We start from the raw sequence: 17,618 nt of genomic DNA, 5'->3' as shown, positions 1-17,618 counted from the left end.
GTACCGTTTATGCAGAGTTGATATTTGACTTTGTATGAGGATAAGAAGAAAGAGAAGGGGGAGGGGGAGAGGAGGAGGATACATTAAGTTGATTCAAAGCAAAAACATTCTACAAGAAAGATACTGACTTACATGGTGCCATACCCTGAGATGTTTACCTAGGGGTCTTTAATTTCGTTAAAATTGAAAGAACAACTTTAGAAATAATTTTACATGTTCACGTATGTATTCACCCCCATTCTCCCACACATTCACATGCACACATACATAGTCAATACCTTTAAAAATATAATTTTATTTTAAAGTATGGCCATAAGATTTATCAGAAGCTCATAATTTAAATGTAATTTTATTGTAAACATGATCTTTAAATTCTCGTACCATATTTAAATTTTCATGAGAAGTCTTTACCCCACAAAAATGGTATTACGTATGAGGGGTCATAAGACTTAGGAATTTTATTATGACCAAATCACTAAAAAGCTACAAAAAGTGAAGATCATCCCTTAATTAAGAGAGTTTTTCTTTAACTGGGATTTATAATTTTGTATTCCAAAGAGGGAAAGGGCGTGAACTGACTGCAAACTTACTGTACAGATTGCTAGATTTCTTTGCTAGGCTTTTCCAGCAATTCCTTCTATTCCAATGCCTAAATTCTCCTGTCAGAAACCTTTCTCATGTTTCAAAACACCTAGGTTTTGTAGTGGGTTTTAGCAGGTCCCTTGCAGACGGTACAGAAATATTTGCTCAAAAACCATGGAAACAAACAGAAAGCCAGAACATGAAAACAAATCTTCATTAAATTATCATTTTTGCTTTTACAGGGTTTTTTTTTTATTGCAACTCGAGAAGATTTGTTTTCATACTTTCCTCTGTTATTTATGGATAAATCATAGTCTAATTTGTAGTAAAATAAAACATGTACGTGCTCTTGAAAGTTAAAATTTTCGATGAGGAAAAACAGAGATCTTCTGTCCTGTCCTTTTTTTTTTAACTCTTTGTTTAAAAATTTTAGGCCATTTTTACAGGCTTTTTACATATGTTTTAAAATGAAGTGTCATAATGTTATTTGCTCAATTTGTAGATCTAGCTGCCTATGGATTTTCCCAGCGATAGATGTGAACTTTGTTCTCCACCACCCCTCTCTCCATTTCCTCCAAATACCACATTTCTTCATTCAGTCAATATTCATAGTTTCTATGACTGTGGCTTATAATTGTTATAATTGTTTGCTTACACATCTTTCTGTTTTCCTGTAATTAATAATTCCTTATCTTTTTTATTAAAAATTTTTTTGATATTTATTTCATTTTGAGAGAGAGAGAGCGAGACAGAGAGACAGAGAGGGAGAGAGAGAGAGGGAGAGAGACAGAGCATGAGTGGGGGAGGGGCAGAGAGAGAAGGAAACACAGAATCTGAAGCAGGCTCCAGGCTCTGAGCCGTCAGCATGGAGCCTGACATGGGGCTCGAACTCACAGATGGCAAGATCAGGACCTGAGCCAAAGATGGGCACTCAACAGACTGAGTCACCTAAGCACCTTAAATAATGCCTTATCTTATTTTTTGTTAACAATGCCATGTCTGTTGGCCATGTCTGTACAGCTAATTTTTCTTTAAACTCTCCAGGAAAACAATACAATTCCTTTGGCTAGACACCATTACTTTTGCTTTGGGAGACATCCCTCTTGGCAACTTCTGTTGTCCTGCTCCACTATGGGAGAGCTGTGCTCAGATCTGCTGACCTGCTCGCCTCCAGGGACTTCTCATTACCATGTTGGTGAGTGCTTCTCTCTCCCAGTCAAACACCGTTCTTCGATCCCGATCCCATGTCTTTTCTCTGAGTGCACTGCCTTGTTTTGGTTCCCTTTCCACCTGGGGGTTTCCTGAGAAAGGTGCACAAGAAGTAAAAATGATGAGGCCGTGAATATAGGAAAATAATATAGTTCGCCTTTACACTGTTCTCCAGGTTGGCTGAATGCGACTCCTACTATAGAAGTAATTTCCTCCACAAGTGTTTGAAGGCACAGCTTTGTTGTGTTCTAGCTTTCAGTGTTGTTGGGAAGAAGACAAAGGTCGTTACACTTTCTGAAGTTTTGTATGTAACCAATTTTCATTTCCTCTCAGTTAACTTTTAGATTGTTTATGATTATGATTATTATTATTTTAGAAATATACCCAGTATTTTGAAATTTCTGATGGTGTGTGGTATTAAGTAGTAATTGTCTTCCTTATTTTAGGAATTTGGTGACCTCTTTCCATCTGTAAACCTCTGTCTGTCTGTTCTGGAACTTCTGTTTATTTCTTAAACTTCTTGTTTAATGTTTTATTTTATTTTTTGAGAGAGAGAGAAAGAGAGAGAAGGGGAGGGGCAGAGAGAGAGAGGGAGACACAGAATCCGAAGCAAGCTCCAGGCTCTGTGCCAACAGCTCAGCTCGATGTGGGGCTCTAACTCGCAAACTGTGAGACCATGACCTGAGCTAAAGTCGGACGTTTAACCAACTGAGCCACCCAGGCACTCCTGGAACTTCTTTTTATACCCTCCCTTCTATTTTCTCTTTTTCTATAATTTTTTAAAGTTTATTTATTTATCTTGAGAGAGAGAGAGCGTGGGCAGGGGTGGGGCAGACAGAGAGAGAGAGAGAGAGAGAGAGAGAATCTCAAGCAGCTCTGCACTGATAGTGTGGAGCCTGATCCTGGGCTCGAACCCATGAACCGTGAGATCATGAACCAAGATCAAGAGTTGGACGCTTAACCAACTGAACCACCCAGGTGCCCCACCTCTGTAATTCTTAATAAGCAGATGTTGGATTATCAGTTAAGAATGTATTCTGATTATCCACAAATAAGAATGTAAAAATCAGGATTTTTCTTACATAACAGGACATATGGATAGAGGCCAAAAGATGACCAGGGCTATACGTCTGTAAGATTCTCAGACTTTTCTTCATCTGTGCCAAATTACGGTTTTTTAAAAAAATTTATTTTAGAAAGAGAGAGAAAGCACACTGGGGGAGAAGTACAGATGGGGAGAGAGAGACAAAGGGAGAGCCAGAGAGCGAATGTTGTTAAGCAGGCTCTATGCTCAGTGTGAAGCCCGATGTGGGGCTTGATCCCATCAACCTGGGATCATGACCTGAGCTGAAATCAAGAGTCCAACGCACAACCCAATGAGCCACCCATGTACCCTGTTAACTTATTAATACAGAATGACTGCTAGCATCATATCTGCTTTCCATGATAGAAAAGGGTAAAGGGAAGTGAGTGAAGAGCCAGTGTAGTGCAGGGACCTAGCTGCTTTGGTCTGGGGACTCTTGACAATCTGGATGTCTTCTTTCCTGAGGGCTGTGAGTTTCTCCAACACTGAAGGCCATGTGCCATTCCAGGAATCTCAAGAGAAAGGTGCAGGAGGGAAGGGAAAAGTATGATGGAATGAAGCCACAGAGGTAAACAAGAAAAGGACCGTGTAGGATCTTGTGTTAGAAGATCATGTAAATGCAGAACGAGCAGTGCGTGGTCCCTGTCTGCTGAAGGGTTACTGTCTATCTGGAAGAATTGTTATCAGTTGAAGAAATCTTGATAAAAGATAGTCCATGCTCTGAACCATATTGTTTATTTTCTATTGAATAGTCTTCAAAGAAACGGAAATGTCCTCAGACCTCATAGCCACCAATATACAGCCACTATTGTCAAAGGCCAATTAAAGATTCTTCTATAATCCATAGCTCTGGGGCAAATGATGTGCAAGTGTTCAGGCCAATTTCCACTGCCTGCTGGTTGACTGGACACCTGAAAGGTGTAATTCAAACACCTGACGGGATCATTTTTATCACAGCTCCTGTTTGTATCCCATAAGAGCATTAGCTCACACTTTTGATGTGGTACATGGGCTGTCCATTTTAGGGACAACAGTCCTGCTGTTATCAGCCCTGGAGAGGCTGCCTCCAGATCCTTTTCACGTGAGAGAAAAATAAACTATCTCTTTTAAGGCACGGGTATCTTTGTTTTCAATCACACACTACTGAATCTAATCCTGTGTGATACACACATAGAGGCTTTCCTCTATACACACATAGAGGCTTTCCTTAGCTGATGAATATTGCATGTATGTTCACATATGTGCACACCAACTAATTCAAACTTTCTGAAAATATAAGATTAGAAACAAGAATTTACCTTCGGACCAAATCGTTTGTTTAGTAACACAATTCCATATTTTAGTAAATATTGAAAGTTTCAATTCCATAATATAAAATTTATTAAGATCTATTCAATATATACTAACGGATTCACAGATGGATTTTTTGAGACAAGCAATAAATGTTCTATGTTTCAGAACTTAAGTTTTCTCAGGTCAAAAATTCTGACCCATTTTATTTAATAATGTCTCCCAAGCATCTCTCATATAGTGAGAATTTGGTAAGTGTTTGTTGAACAAATTAATGGGCATATGTCCCAGTGCTGAATTATTGCCAGGGTCAAGCACAAGTTTTGTTTCATTATTACATTAACATAGATTTGGTTATTATATACCTAGATTTGTATAGATACAAAATGAAAATATATGCACACATCATATATCCTTTTTTTAGTTAACATATAATATATATTTTAAAGTTGAATATAATTTATTTTTTAAGTTTATTTATTTATTTTGAGAGAGACAGAGACAGCACGAGTTGGGGAGGGGCAGAGAGAGAGGGAGAGAGAGAATCCCAAGCAGGTTCTTCACTGCCAGCCCAGAGTTCCATGCGGGACTTGAACCCATGAAGCTATGAGATCATGACCTGAGCTGAAACCAAGAGTCGGATGCTTAACCCACTGAGCCACCCAGGCATCCAAGTTGAATGTAACTTAAAGGTGAATCCATCAAGGAGGGTTTTCTTGCTGGAAAATACAGTACAAGCAAAGGCTAAGGAATAAAAATATCTGGTCAGCTCTCTAATTTAGAGCCTTGTAGGTCTTTATAAGTGCCTGGAATTTATATTCTGGGCAATGGATTGGGGACCGCACTGAATAATTAGAATAGAGACATGGCCAGATGTACCCTTCACATAGATGAGGCTGATGGCCATGGGTCACATGGAAGGCCCACCTTCTGGAAATTTCTGTAAGGACAAGAGAAGGGGATGGAATTGAGAAATATTTGGAAGACAGTCCATAAGACTTAGATTGATTGTAGGATATAGGTGAAATATAGGAAGGTGTCCAGATCCCTGGGCAATTTCTAGAAGGCTTGTAGGACCACTCATTGAGACAAAGGACTGTAGGAAGAAGTTGGGAGTGATGATGTGACAATGACTTCAGTTTTAAACATGATGCTTAATAGGATATCAAGTTGGAAATGTTTTGAGCAGTTAGATAGCTGTAAAGTTTGCTGTAGAAATTTACCTGTGGGTAATTTATCTTTACGTGGGTAAAGATTGCCAGGTACATATATACACACACAATTCTCATCCATAGCTACATATAACTATGTATTTATGTGAAGATGCAGTGTATCTTTCACACCCTATATATAGATAAGTTTATCAGTAAGAATTGCTTATATAACATTATATGGGAATTGAGTGCACATTTATATGTTGAATTTAGATGTATAAGATAGAAATAACCATATATCTGTAGCTTTATATCTGTGTAGATATTTCACATATATAACACATACATATTGATATTCTAAAAGGTTAGAATAGATGCTAGTATATTTGAGATCATTAACTCTGAAAAACCACAGTGGTAAAGGGGCACCTGGGTGGCTCAGTCTGTTGAGCATCTGACTGGCTCAGGTCATGACATTGCAGTTTTGTGAGTTTGAACCCCACATCGGGTCAGCCTGTCAGTGCAGAGCCTGCTTCAGATCCCCTGCCCCCCTCTCTCTGCCCCTTCCCTGCTTGCACTCTCCCAAAAATAAATATTTTTTTAAAAATCACACTGGCAAAAAAAAATTGTCATGTTATTATTAGAAATGCTTAAATTCAGTATTCTGAAAAACTCTTAGATTAAACACAAATATAAAAGATGAGAAGTTCATGCAAAAATGTGGCAGGAAAGAAGGGAGAACTGCTTTGATGTAATGACTTAGTCAGATAACACGAAAATGCTACCAGGGGCTAAAACTTCTAAGGCCCTACATCAGGGCCTTGCCTAGGACCCAGTGACTCCAGTGTTCCACGGTCTCCACCTGGAGTGAATCTAGGAAGCCAGTTTCGGTTGCCATGTTGTGCAAATTATTTTTTAAAAGCAAGGGATTTTCATAAATATATGCTTTCTTTGACAAGCACATTTTGTGTATCCAATATAGGGCCAACATAACCACTAAATTGTAAGGGAAAACAGGGAGGAAACCTCTTACGAGTTTAGAAACAGAGTCACCTTGCTTTAAAAACTGCTCTTTCGAGTTTTCTACTTGCCAGCATCATGAGACAAGGAAGGTTGTGTTGGGTCTCCACCTTGTGGCTATAACATGTACATACCATTAGACATAAAGAGCTAAAATCCCCATTGAAAATACTTATTTTCATTGACTTAACCTAAAATTTTGTTGTCCAAATCATTTCCCTTCCATTGGACCCCTCAACTGCATCTGCTACACCACACACACACACACACACACACACACACACACTTAATAATTGTTAATGACCTCAGCTGTACTTTTCCAATTATCAGTGAGCTAAGATTTATACTTTCAGAAGAGCGCAATTTGGAGTATAAAGTTCAAAAGTTCACCTTAAGAAACTCCTCTACAAGTTGATTTTTTTCCCATTCTCTCCTCCTCCCCCAAACAGATCTCTCTCTCTCTCTCTCTCTTAAAGCTTGGGATCATCTAGTGGAAGTTTGGAGTATGTGAAACTTTCACCTTCTCAAAAGCTGAAGCTCTGACTTACACGAAATTCCCACATTGGTAGCCATGTACATGACTAAAAATGTCTTAAATTCTCAACTGTTTAGCGCCGAGCAACTACTGTGTAAATTAGGCACCCCTCAATCCCTGTTATCCCTGGGCCTCACGTCGTCGCCAGCGTGGTGATGGAAGAAACATGGGGCAGGCACCATCTGGCAGATCAATCACAAGGGCTTGTAGTCATGTGTCCACCATGCCCATTGATCAATATACTAAATAAAAATAAACGTGGCATGAAAATGAAACATTTCTTTGAGAAAGACATCAGATATTGAGATGCAGAGTATGCATGATACCTGTGAATGTGCAGATGATTTTGCTTAGAATCATTCATAGAACCTTCTGAGATCAGCAAAGGACAAGATAGATACCCGTAGCTAAGGCAGCTGGAATTTCAGAGCCACATGAGTGATATGCCTTGGGTTGTGGAAGTGTGTGTGTGTGTGGGGGGGGGGGGGTGGTGGGAGGCGGGGCATGGTCAGGGGCAGGCAAGGCAATAACACAATTTTCTATTTTAAAAAGAAAACAGAAATTATTTTGTCATGCAAAATACATGCTATACAGCTTAGAGGGAAACTCCTTCTGGATGGCAGCTGTGAATCTAGAGGAAGGATGAGATGCTGATATCTTCATGATTCTCAGGATGAGCCAAGGATTAGAACTACATTGAAACACTGATCTGAGAAGGGGGACCCTCTGCCTGCTTAGACTCCATATTTAAAACCTGCATTAGATTGGACATATGTCAGAAAGTGGTTTAGTGCCAGGTCTGAAGACGGTGATCGGACCACAAAAATGATCATAACACAAAGGAAACAGTGTAAACATTAAATGATTTCTCATGCAGTTTGGAAATGTGAATAAGGGCTATTCTTAAAATACTTTTGTATGTTATTATCTTATGAATAATAAACTTTAAAATAAGTTGCAAAACTTCTCTCTGACACTGGTTTCATGGGACAGACTTCCTTGAGACCAAAGCTGTTATGAAAGTTATTTTAAAGTGTTTCCATTTCAGTTTTACACCCCAAAGGTAATAAAGACTTAGTATAAACAAATACATTCAAACATGGATAAAGAGGGAAATGAAAGTCCTCTCTGTGTAGAGTGAAGATCTGACACGGAATGAAGCTCCTGGCTTATGATTGCAACGCTTAGGAGTTTCACTGTCTGACAAGGCCATTTTGTGGCAGCGTCATCAAAAATCCTCTGTACAAATATTCAGCTCCTGCAGGCATCACGAGGGGCTGACACTAGGGGGCAGACAAGCCTATGTTTATGATCCAGCCTTCTGGAAATGGGATTGAGGCTTCAAATAATTGCTTGCAGACCTGACGAAAAAAGCAAAAAAACCCTGAAAAACAAACCAAAAAACTTAGCAATCCTTTAAAATAAAAAAGTAAAGAAACAAACCAAAACTGAGCTGTGTATTTTTGCCCAATTCAATAAAAACACTGACAGCTAAACAAAATATGTGTTTGCATATGAACAACACACACCAGTGAAATAGTGCTTAAGGAAGGAGATCCCGGTACAGCCTTATGGCTGAAGCCAGTGTGGCGGGAGGACAGTGTCTCAAGGGTGAGTGGCCACATCAAGTTGGAGAGGTAGGCAAGTTCACATCTGGCAAGATCTTGTAGTCCTACTGAGGTCCAGGCATCCCCCTTTCCCGTTGTATGGATACCTTTGTAAATGGTGGTAGGATTCTTGGGGAAAGGACAAGGTGATATTGATACAGACAGGAAGCATCATCATGACCCCTATTGGAGTGAGAACATAGGAGTAGCTTCCTAAATGGAGTCTTGGTCCAGGCCAGCTTTCAGTGGGAACATGGATCACACACTGCCAATTTTCTCAGTCTCCAAATGTATAGCTGAGATGAACATAGGTAGGTTGAAAGAAAAATATACGGGAAAAGTTATATCCTGGAAAGTTTAAGAATAAGAAAGCTCGTGTGCATATGTTAATGCCAATTGACTTCCAGAAAAATATTGTCAGAGGTATATACACAGGGAGATGTCATGATGATAAGGAGTCATTTCATCAGAACATGAACACCATAAATGTAATATGCCCAATAATGAAGCTTCAGAATACATGAAGCCAAAACTGACAAGACTAAAAGGAAAATAGAGAACGTATAACCAAAATTCAGGACTTGACACCCCCCCCCCCTCAGAAATTGGTAGAACCACACACAAAAAATTGGTAAAGATATTGAAAATTTTAGCAACATTACTAATTTTGCCTTACATTCACAATGGCAGAACATTCGATCTTTTCAGCGGAACATAAAACGTTTGCCAAAATAGACGATGTGCTGGTCCATTAAATAAATTTTAATATAATTCAAAAGATTACAGGGTATGTTCTCGGACTATACTGCACCTTAAATTAAAAATAAGTGACAATAGTGTATGTTTTTAAAACCCCAAATATTTGGGATCCATTGTTCAAAGATTAAACCTCCAAGGAATTAGGAACACACTTCAAGCTGCGTAATAATAAAAAGGCAGTAGATGAAAAATTGAGGAGGGGCATCTGGGTGGCTCAGCTGCTTAAGCATCTGATTCTTGATTTTGGTTCCGCATTGCGTGAAGCCTACTTGGGATTCTCTCTCTTACTCTCTAAATAAATAAACAGACAAACAAACAAATAAATAAACGAACATATAAAAAAGAGAAAGATTGAGGCAGCTGACATAGAACTAGATGGTCAATGCCTGTATTAGAAAAGGAGATAAATTAAAACCAATGATTTCAGTGCACCTTCCAAGCTAGACTAAAATAGCAGCTTAAGTCTGAACTACTAGATACAAAATAGTAAAAATAAAAGCAGAAATCGTTGAAAAAGGCAGAAGGGCAGCAACAGAGAAAATTAAAACCAGAAGACACTTCTTAGAAAAGACTAATAAAAGAGAAAAAGCACTACTCAGGAAAAAAGAAAAAAAAGTTATAAATATCAGGAATGAAAGAGCATCTCACTACAGATCCTACGATCATAAAAAGAGAAAAAAAGGAATAGTCTGAATAACGTTATGCCAATAAATTTAATAAACTCAAATGAAAAATAAAATCTCCCAAACCTGATACAAAATAAAGAGAAAATGTTATTTAGGATATTGAATTTACTATTAAGGACTTCCCCCCCCCCCACAAAAAAACCCCTTCAGGTTATAGTTTCACTGGTGAATTCTATCAAACGCTTAAAGATGAAGTCACTTCTACTCTTATAGAAAGTAGAAGAAGGGGAATACTTTCTAACTTATTTTATGAGGCCACTAACACTTAGATATCAAAACCTAAAAAAAAAAAGATTTTCCAAAAAAAATTATAAGCAAAAATCCCTCAAGAGTTTACATGTGGAAATTCTTAACATAATATTAGCAAATTGAGTCCACAATGTAAAAAAGGCATTTTTATGGAATGTGCATACTTTTATAGTAGCTCAGTATATAGCACAGATAGTATTTTTAGTATATATAGTATTTTTTGTATAATACTTTTATACTAAAAATATTCTTTTTTTATCTGAAGTTCACTTTTAACTGGGAATTCTGTATTTTTACTTGATGTATCTGGTAACCCTATGAGTTCAAGATACTTGGAGTCTTTCACATAGTAAATGTTCTTTAGGCTGTTGGAATGGATGGGTTGGACATTGAACAGAAAGTAGTTACCACCATGCAGTTTCTAGATCATTGTGCCTAGGAATTAGTGTTCCTGAGGACATATAGTTTTGAATATCAGTTTAAGTTGACAAGGACCCTTTGGTCCTCGCGTAGCACTGAGGTCACTTTCTAGCTGTCTTCTTACCACCAACCAATTTGACCAAAACAGAGCCCACATCCAGAAGCAAAGACTGACATCATATCCTGTTGCCAAAGGAGCTTCTGAAACCAAAGGACCAAGTTAGAAAAGTGTACTGATTGATCTTGGAAAAGTTTTCCATAAAGTACCATAAAACAACATCTTAAAATTTAGGTGGAATATATTTCCTGACTACCCCAGGAAACAGAGTTTACTAGAATATAAGCTAACACTTCCGAGGAAGAGGTATTTTTAAAAATCCAAATAATTGATGCATCTAAAGACAATTATAATTTAACAAGTATCCTATTACTTGATTATTAAATCATTAAAATAATTAATTAATGGTTTTACCCTGATATTGCTGAAAGCAATAAGCATGGCAACTTTTCAAAGTAGTAGAATTTTTTTTTTTAAGGAAAAAAAAGTTATACAATGGTCATAGCCATATTTTTCTAGTTTGCCAGTGTGGCTCTGCCTTCAGGGTGAAGGCGGGGTCCAGAGCCTTATCTGGTTACTTCGGTGTTCCCAGAGCCCGCAGAGATGCTCAGAATGCTTTTCTGTGAGTCTCATTTCCATTGCTTTTGGTCCTAGCTGACAATAGAGGACCCTCTATTCTTCTGCAAATTCTCTCCCAATTATTTCTCAGCATTACTAGAGTGTGCCTTGCATGTGCACGCAAACAAGTTCTGTTCACTCCTGCCCTGTGGCTCTGGATGTTTTCTAGCCCTTGTGTTTTGATTGAGACCTGCTGAGAAGATGATGGCTCTGCACCGACAGAGAAGCTCCTTCCCCCACATTCCTCATCCTCCCTCCCCATGCCCCCTGCCTCTGAGGTAGGTATCAGGGAGGCACCAGGTTGTCTGAAACCCCCTCTGTTCTCTGCAGAAGTGGGGAGACACACACTCTCTCTTTTGATTAATTCTTTGTCTCCATGACAAAGCAACATGTACCCAATGACTTGCAGAGATTTTAGTAAAATAACTCTCATGCTCTCCATCATTTTCAGCTCCAGTACATTCCTGCTAAAAGGCAACAGTGACATCTGCTGGTAGAGGGAAACATTTCCTGGTACAGCTATTTCCTTTTGTTTCTCCTTTCAGTTTATGAAACTCTATAGTCAGGTCAAGGCAACCCTGACCCATAAGAACAGATCTAATTCCTGCCTGGCCGTAATTATTTTATTTTTAAAATAAAATAAAATAAAATAAAATAAAATAAAATAAAATCACTGTCTAGCATGTGATATTTACTATTTCAGTAACTATAGGGGATTCAAACAAAACAGATGAGCAGGTCAAGACATCATTGTGTAAAGGATCTCCCATTTCTAAGAACACTTAAAATGGAAACACATTAATTCACTAGCTGTTTTGCACAATATAGAACAAGTTTCCACTTTCAGTTCTGCAAAGACACAAGACAAACAAATGAACAACAAACCTGTATCACACTCAACCATGGAGATGTAGAATCCTGATTAGATGTGTGAACTCTAGAGCTGTGGAGGCTGGGTTTGAGTCCCAAGTCTGCCTTTTAAACCTATCACCTTGGGCAAGTAACTGAATTTCTCTGTGGCTCAGTTTTCTTATCTGTACAGTGAAAATAAAGATAATAATACTTACCTCATAGCATTGTCATGAGGATTAAATGAACTAATATGTGCCAGTGCTTAGCACGGTCCCTAAAATAGAGTAAGCACTCTATGAGTTGTAAGGAATATTATTATCTCATTTAAATGGTGTTAGTAAATGTTTCATATTAATCCTAATTAGCTGGAGGAGACTTGGGAGTACAATAAATACAACAAACAACTCTAGAAATGTCAAATATTTCATCAGAATGAACATGAAAACAAAATGAATCTGCCAGGCAATCCTAAACCTTACAAACCTTCTTGAAAATTTAAAACTAGAAATGTTTTTGCTGTTTTAAAATTTACAAATTATTTTATTTTTTTTAACGTTTATTTATTTTTCAGACAGAGAGAGACACAGCATGAACGGGGGAGGGGCAGAGAGAGAGGGAAACACAGAATCGGAAGCAGGCTCGCACGCTCTGAGCCATCAGCCCAGAGCCCCACGCGGGGCTCGAACCCGCGGACCGCAAGATCGTGAGCCGAAGTCAGACGCTCAACCGACTGAGCCACCCAGGCGCCCCCAAATTATTTTATTTTTACTAGCCATTGGCTATTCTGAAAAAGATCAAGAGAAAAAAAAAGTCTTTTTTTTTTTTTTGCATTATGATAGAGTTCTGTTTCTTTTAGAATTCCAAATGCATGGTTTTATCATAATTTTAAAGTAGCTTTATATTTTCAAGATGAACAGATATTAAATCTTACATTAACTATAAGCAGATCCTCAAGACCAGCATATGTCAAATGACATCATTTGAGTCACATTAATTGAAACTTAACCTAATACAAAAACCACTATTGTTTCAAGAATTGAAACATGGCATGGGGCGCCTGGGTGGCTCAGCTGGTTAAGCATCTGACTTCAGCCTAGGTCATGATCTCACTGTTCCTGAGGCTGTGCTGGGCTCTGTGCTGACAGCTCAGAACCTGGAGCCTGTTTCGCATCTTGTGTCTCCTTCTCTCTCTGCCCCTCCCCCACTCATGCTCTGACTCTCTCTCTCTCTCTCTCTCTCTCTCTCTCAAAAGTAAATAAACATTAAAAAAATTAAAAAAAAAGAATGGAAACATGGCATGAATCAGAATTGATTAAGAAGATTTTGTCCTCTACATTAAGAGGGGGAAAAAATGCTCAGTGACATTACACAGTAACAGTTACCCGAGGTCATTGCAGATTCAGCCTACACATCTTTGTTTTAAAACAGAGGTTCACATAGCCCTGGGGCAGAGCTATGTTAGGGGTACACAGACTCACAGGGAAATAGAGCAGAGTCTTGTCAACACTTTTTAAAAAAAATCAACAATGTAGGTAAAAAAAAATTTTTTTTTTGGTATTTTAAAGTTTTTATCAGACATATGCACAAGTAAAATTAGCAGAATTCCATGTCTCCACTTTATCTAATGGAATGATTCGGGTCATTTTGAGAATTACTTTGAAAGATTAAACTGATACAAGAGTGCGAAGAGCAGTGCCATTGTCTACTAAAGTGATTTCAAATCTGTTTCAGGTGAAGAAAAGAGACAGCCTGTCAAAGAAAAAAAAAACCCCAAAAACTTGTCCCATCAAAAAACTCAAACAACAAATTTTAATGTGCCCCAAGCATAAACTTGAACACTTAACTGATAAACTGAATTAATCAATTTTCACAATATGTGCAGGAAAGCAGAGAAATGATGTACTTGGTGTTTCACTATTTTTTGCTTTCTGCATGAAGTGGTTTTGCTCAATTCGTAAGGAATTTCATGGTGAAATACCAAAGGACGTGAGTTTGTGGTCTGGTTCTAATTAAAGTCATTTTCAAATGGGCAAAACAAGCAGGTATCTGCAGAGAAAGCCCATTTGTGACAGAGCCCTGCATCCAAACACTCCAGCAGCCACTGCTGCCTCCATCGGAAATGGTCTTTTTTTTTTTTTTTTTTTATTTTAGGGGTATATTCAGTGGCTAGTAAAAACAGAACGATTGGCAAAACTTTTTAAAAAGCAAGCAACAATAAACCCAGATGAAATGCTCAGCTAAACACAGTTTATCAGTTCCCTGGTGCAGTTTGGCCAGCCCGACAGCTGGCAGGAGGGAAATGCAAGACTGAAAGAAGATATAGCTATCCAAAAACGCAGGAGAGAGAAAAACTAAAATATTGCAGAAATTCTGAATTGAATGTATATCTTTAAATATATATAATGCACATATGACATATAAAGACACCAATATAGAGTATCTTTATATGTATATATGTGTATGTAAAACACACACTATATATAATATTATCTATATATTATGTGTATATATTATATAACTAAATTACCATAACCTTGAAAACCTCAGTGAAAAAGATGAATTTCTAGCAAAAATGATTTTTTAATGGCATAAGGAGAAATAGAAAATACAAATGAGCTAAAAACCTTTCTTTCTTTCTTTCTTTCTTTCTTTCTTTCTTTCTTTCTTTCTTTCTTTCTTTTTGTTTATTTAATATGAGAGAAAGAGTGGGGGGGGGTGCAGAGAGAGAAGAAGAGAAAGAATCCCAAGCAGGCTCCCTGCTATCAGCACAGGGTCTGACATGGGGCTCCATCCCATGAATCATGAGATCAAGACCTGAGCCAAAATCAAGACTTGGACGCTTAACTGACAGAGCCACACTGGCGCCCTAAAAACCATTGTAAATACTGCATTGTAACCACCAAAAGCACATGCCAAAATTTTGTACAAGTGTATCCCACCAAGTTTTTAAAGAAAAGATAATTGGGTGCTTGGGTGGTTCAGTTGGTTAAGTGTCCAACTTCGGCTCAGGTCATGTCTCACTGTTTATGGGTTTGAGCCACGCGTCGGGCGCTGTGCTCACAGCTCAGAGCCTGGAGCCTGCTTCAGATTCTGTGTCTCCCTATCTCTCTGCCCCTTGCCTGCTCCTGCTCTGTCTCTCTCTGTCTCTCAAAATCGAATAAACATTAAAAAATTAAAAAAAAAAAAGAGCAGATAATCTTCATTGCCTTCTACAAAAATAGAAATCAAGTATTCTTTTTACTATTCAGTATGAATTCTCATACTGAAAGATTATCCCAATTTTCTATACAGCTAGCTGCTTACTCAGTAAGTCTGACTCATGCATCCATATCCAAGGGCTTCACCCCTGCGTGGGTTTATGTCTCCTCTACTCAGACCTGATTCAGTTGAAGGTGTGAATCCTTGCCCACACCCTGAGTCAGAGGTGCTGACCCAACTAAAGCCAAGAGATGGGACCGCAACATTCTGCATCTATTAGATTTTACTCAGGTACAGTTATTGATCTGCAGACAGACATCCTGGGAAGTTTCTTAGCAGAAGGGTTTTGTGGAACCCTAATTATTTCAATAAACTGCACTTATGTCCTACACCAGCTGAGTCTAACATCCAAAATGTACAACAGCAAGAATCACCTGCCAACATGGGAAGTGTGTGCTGAATTCGTTCTAATTCATAGGTGGATCAATGAAGACAATTTTCCAGTGGTCTTTTTTATAAAACACACACATCAGCTAAACCAACTTACAGCTGTAGCCTGCAAAAGATGTGTGCTAAAATATTTTCTGACCCAGGAGATTTTTTTTTAATGTTTTTATTTATTTTTGAGACAGAGAGAGACAGAGCATGAGCTGGGGAGGGGCAGAGAGAGTGAGAGAGAGAGAGACAGAATCCGAAGCAGGCTCCAGGCTCTGAGCTGTCAGCACAGAGCTTGACGCGGGGCTTGAACTCACGAACTGTGAGATCATGACCTGAGCTGAAGTCGGATGCTTAGCCGACTGAGCCATCCAGGCGCCCCAAGGAGATTTTTTTTATTATAGAATTGTCCTTGGCCCTAATTCACCTAGATATGTTGTATAAGACTTCTGTTACTATGTGTTAAAATGCTTTTGAAGTTATAAACATTTACTCATTCATCCCGCAGTCTTTTATATGGTCCCCTATAGACTAGACTGGATTCATGATGTGAGGGAGAAACTGATGAATAAGACAGACGAGGTCCTTGCTTTTATGAGAATTGTATTCTAATGGGAGAACACAAATAAGTAGTGAGTAACACAGTTTCATGTAACAAATAAGGTAAACAAGAGAAGCAGGATAAGGAGAGAGTGATTTAATGGGGCCAGGGTTGGGGGGGGGGGCGGTTAGATAGAGTGATATAGGAAGACTTCTTGGAGAAGGTGGCATTTGAAACAAAACCACATGCTGGGAGTCTTGGGAAGATCAGGCAAAAAGAATTCCAGACAAAACAATCAACAAACCTAAAGAGCCTATGTTTGAAATGAGCTTTCTGTGGTCTAGAGACTTCAACAAACCTAGAGTGCCTGGAGATAGTAAATGAGGTAGATGATGGTCCAATCCTACGTGGCTTTGTAAGACAAAACATGGAATACTAGGAAAGACTGAGACACAAAGTAATGTACTTTGATGCCAGTTTTTTTAAAAGAGACTTTATTATGACTTACAAATTATTACAAGGAAGAAATGCTTTGTAGATTTCTTTGTAGGTTTAAAAGAATCTTTTATAGTCCTTTTATATGAGTTGGTTTTCCCAGAGATAGAGGAGAGAGGTCAGAGTGAAATAATTATCGCAAGGTTGGTGGACAAAATCCATCACCCATGACAAAATCAGTTAACAACTTCAGGTGAATAAACATTAAAAAAATTTTTTTAATGTTTTTATTTATTTTGAGACAGAGAGAGAGACAGAGCATGAGCAAGGGAGGGACAGAGAGAGGGGGAGACATAGAATCCGAAGCAGGCTCCAGGCTCTGAGCTGTCAATACAGAGCCTGATACGGGGCTCAAACTCAATGGACTATGAGATGACCTGAGCCAAAGCCGGATGCTCAACCGACTGAGCCACCCGGGTGCCCCAACATTTTTTTTTTAAACAACAAGACGATCTTACAAATGTGATTTCCTATAGTAGACATTTTTAGTCTCAAAGACACATGCCAACAAATCCTGGAACTGTTAAGAACACTTTCAAGGTAACAGGAAGGCTCTTTGACCTCCTTGGCAAATAGCTGGACCCTCATCCATGAAGACCAAAGAACGGCAGAGATGTCACTCAAATTTGGGAGTAACTAGCAGTATATATATTAGCTACATTTCCCTCATATTTATCTAGCAACAAGCAATTCTGCTTGATAGCCTGTCTTCTCAAGGCCTCATGTCAACAGTCTTCCATTCCTTCAGGATTTCTCATTAAACTCCAAGGGGAGGCACGTGGCTTCCATCTTCAGCTACATTTTCTGAATGAGCAAATATGGGGTT

This window comes from Felis catus, chromosome A1 (assembly GCF_018350175.1).
Source record: "Felis catus isolate Fca126 chromosome A1, F.catus_Fca126_mat1.0, whole genome shotgun sequence".
NCBI lineage: Eukaryota > Metazoa > Chordata > Mammalia > Carnivora > Felidae > Felis > Felis catus.
Note: the sequence above shows the minus strand (reverse complement) of the source record.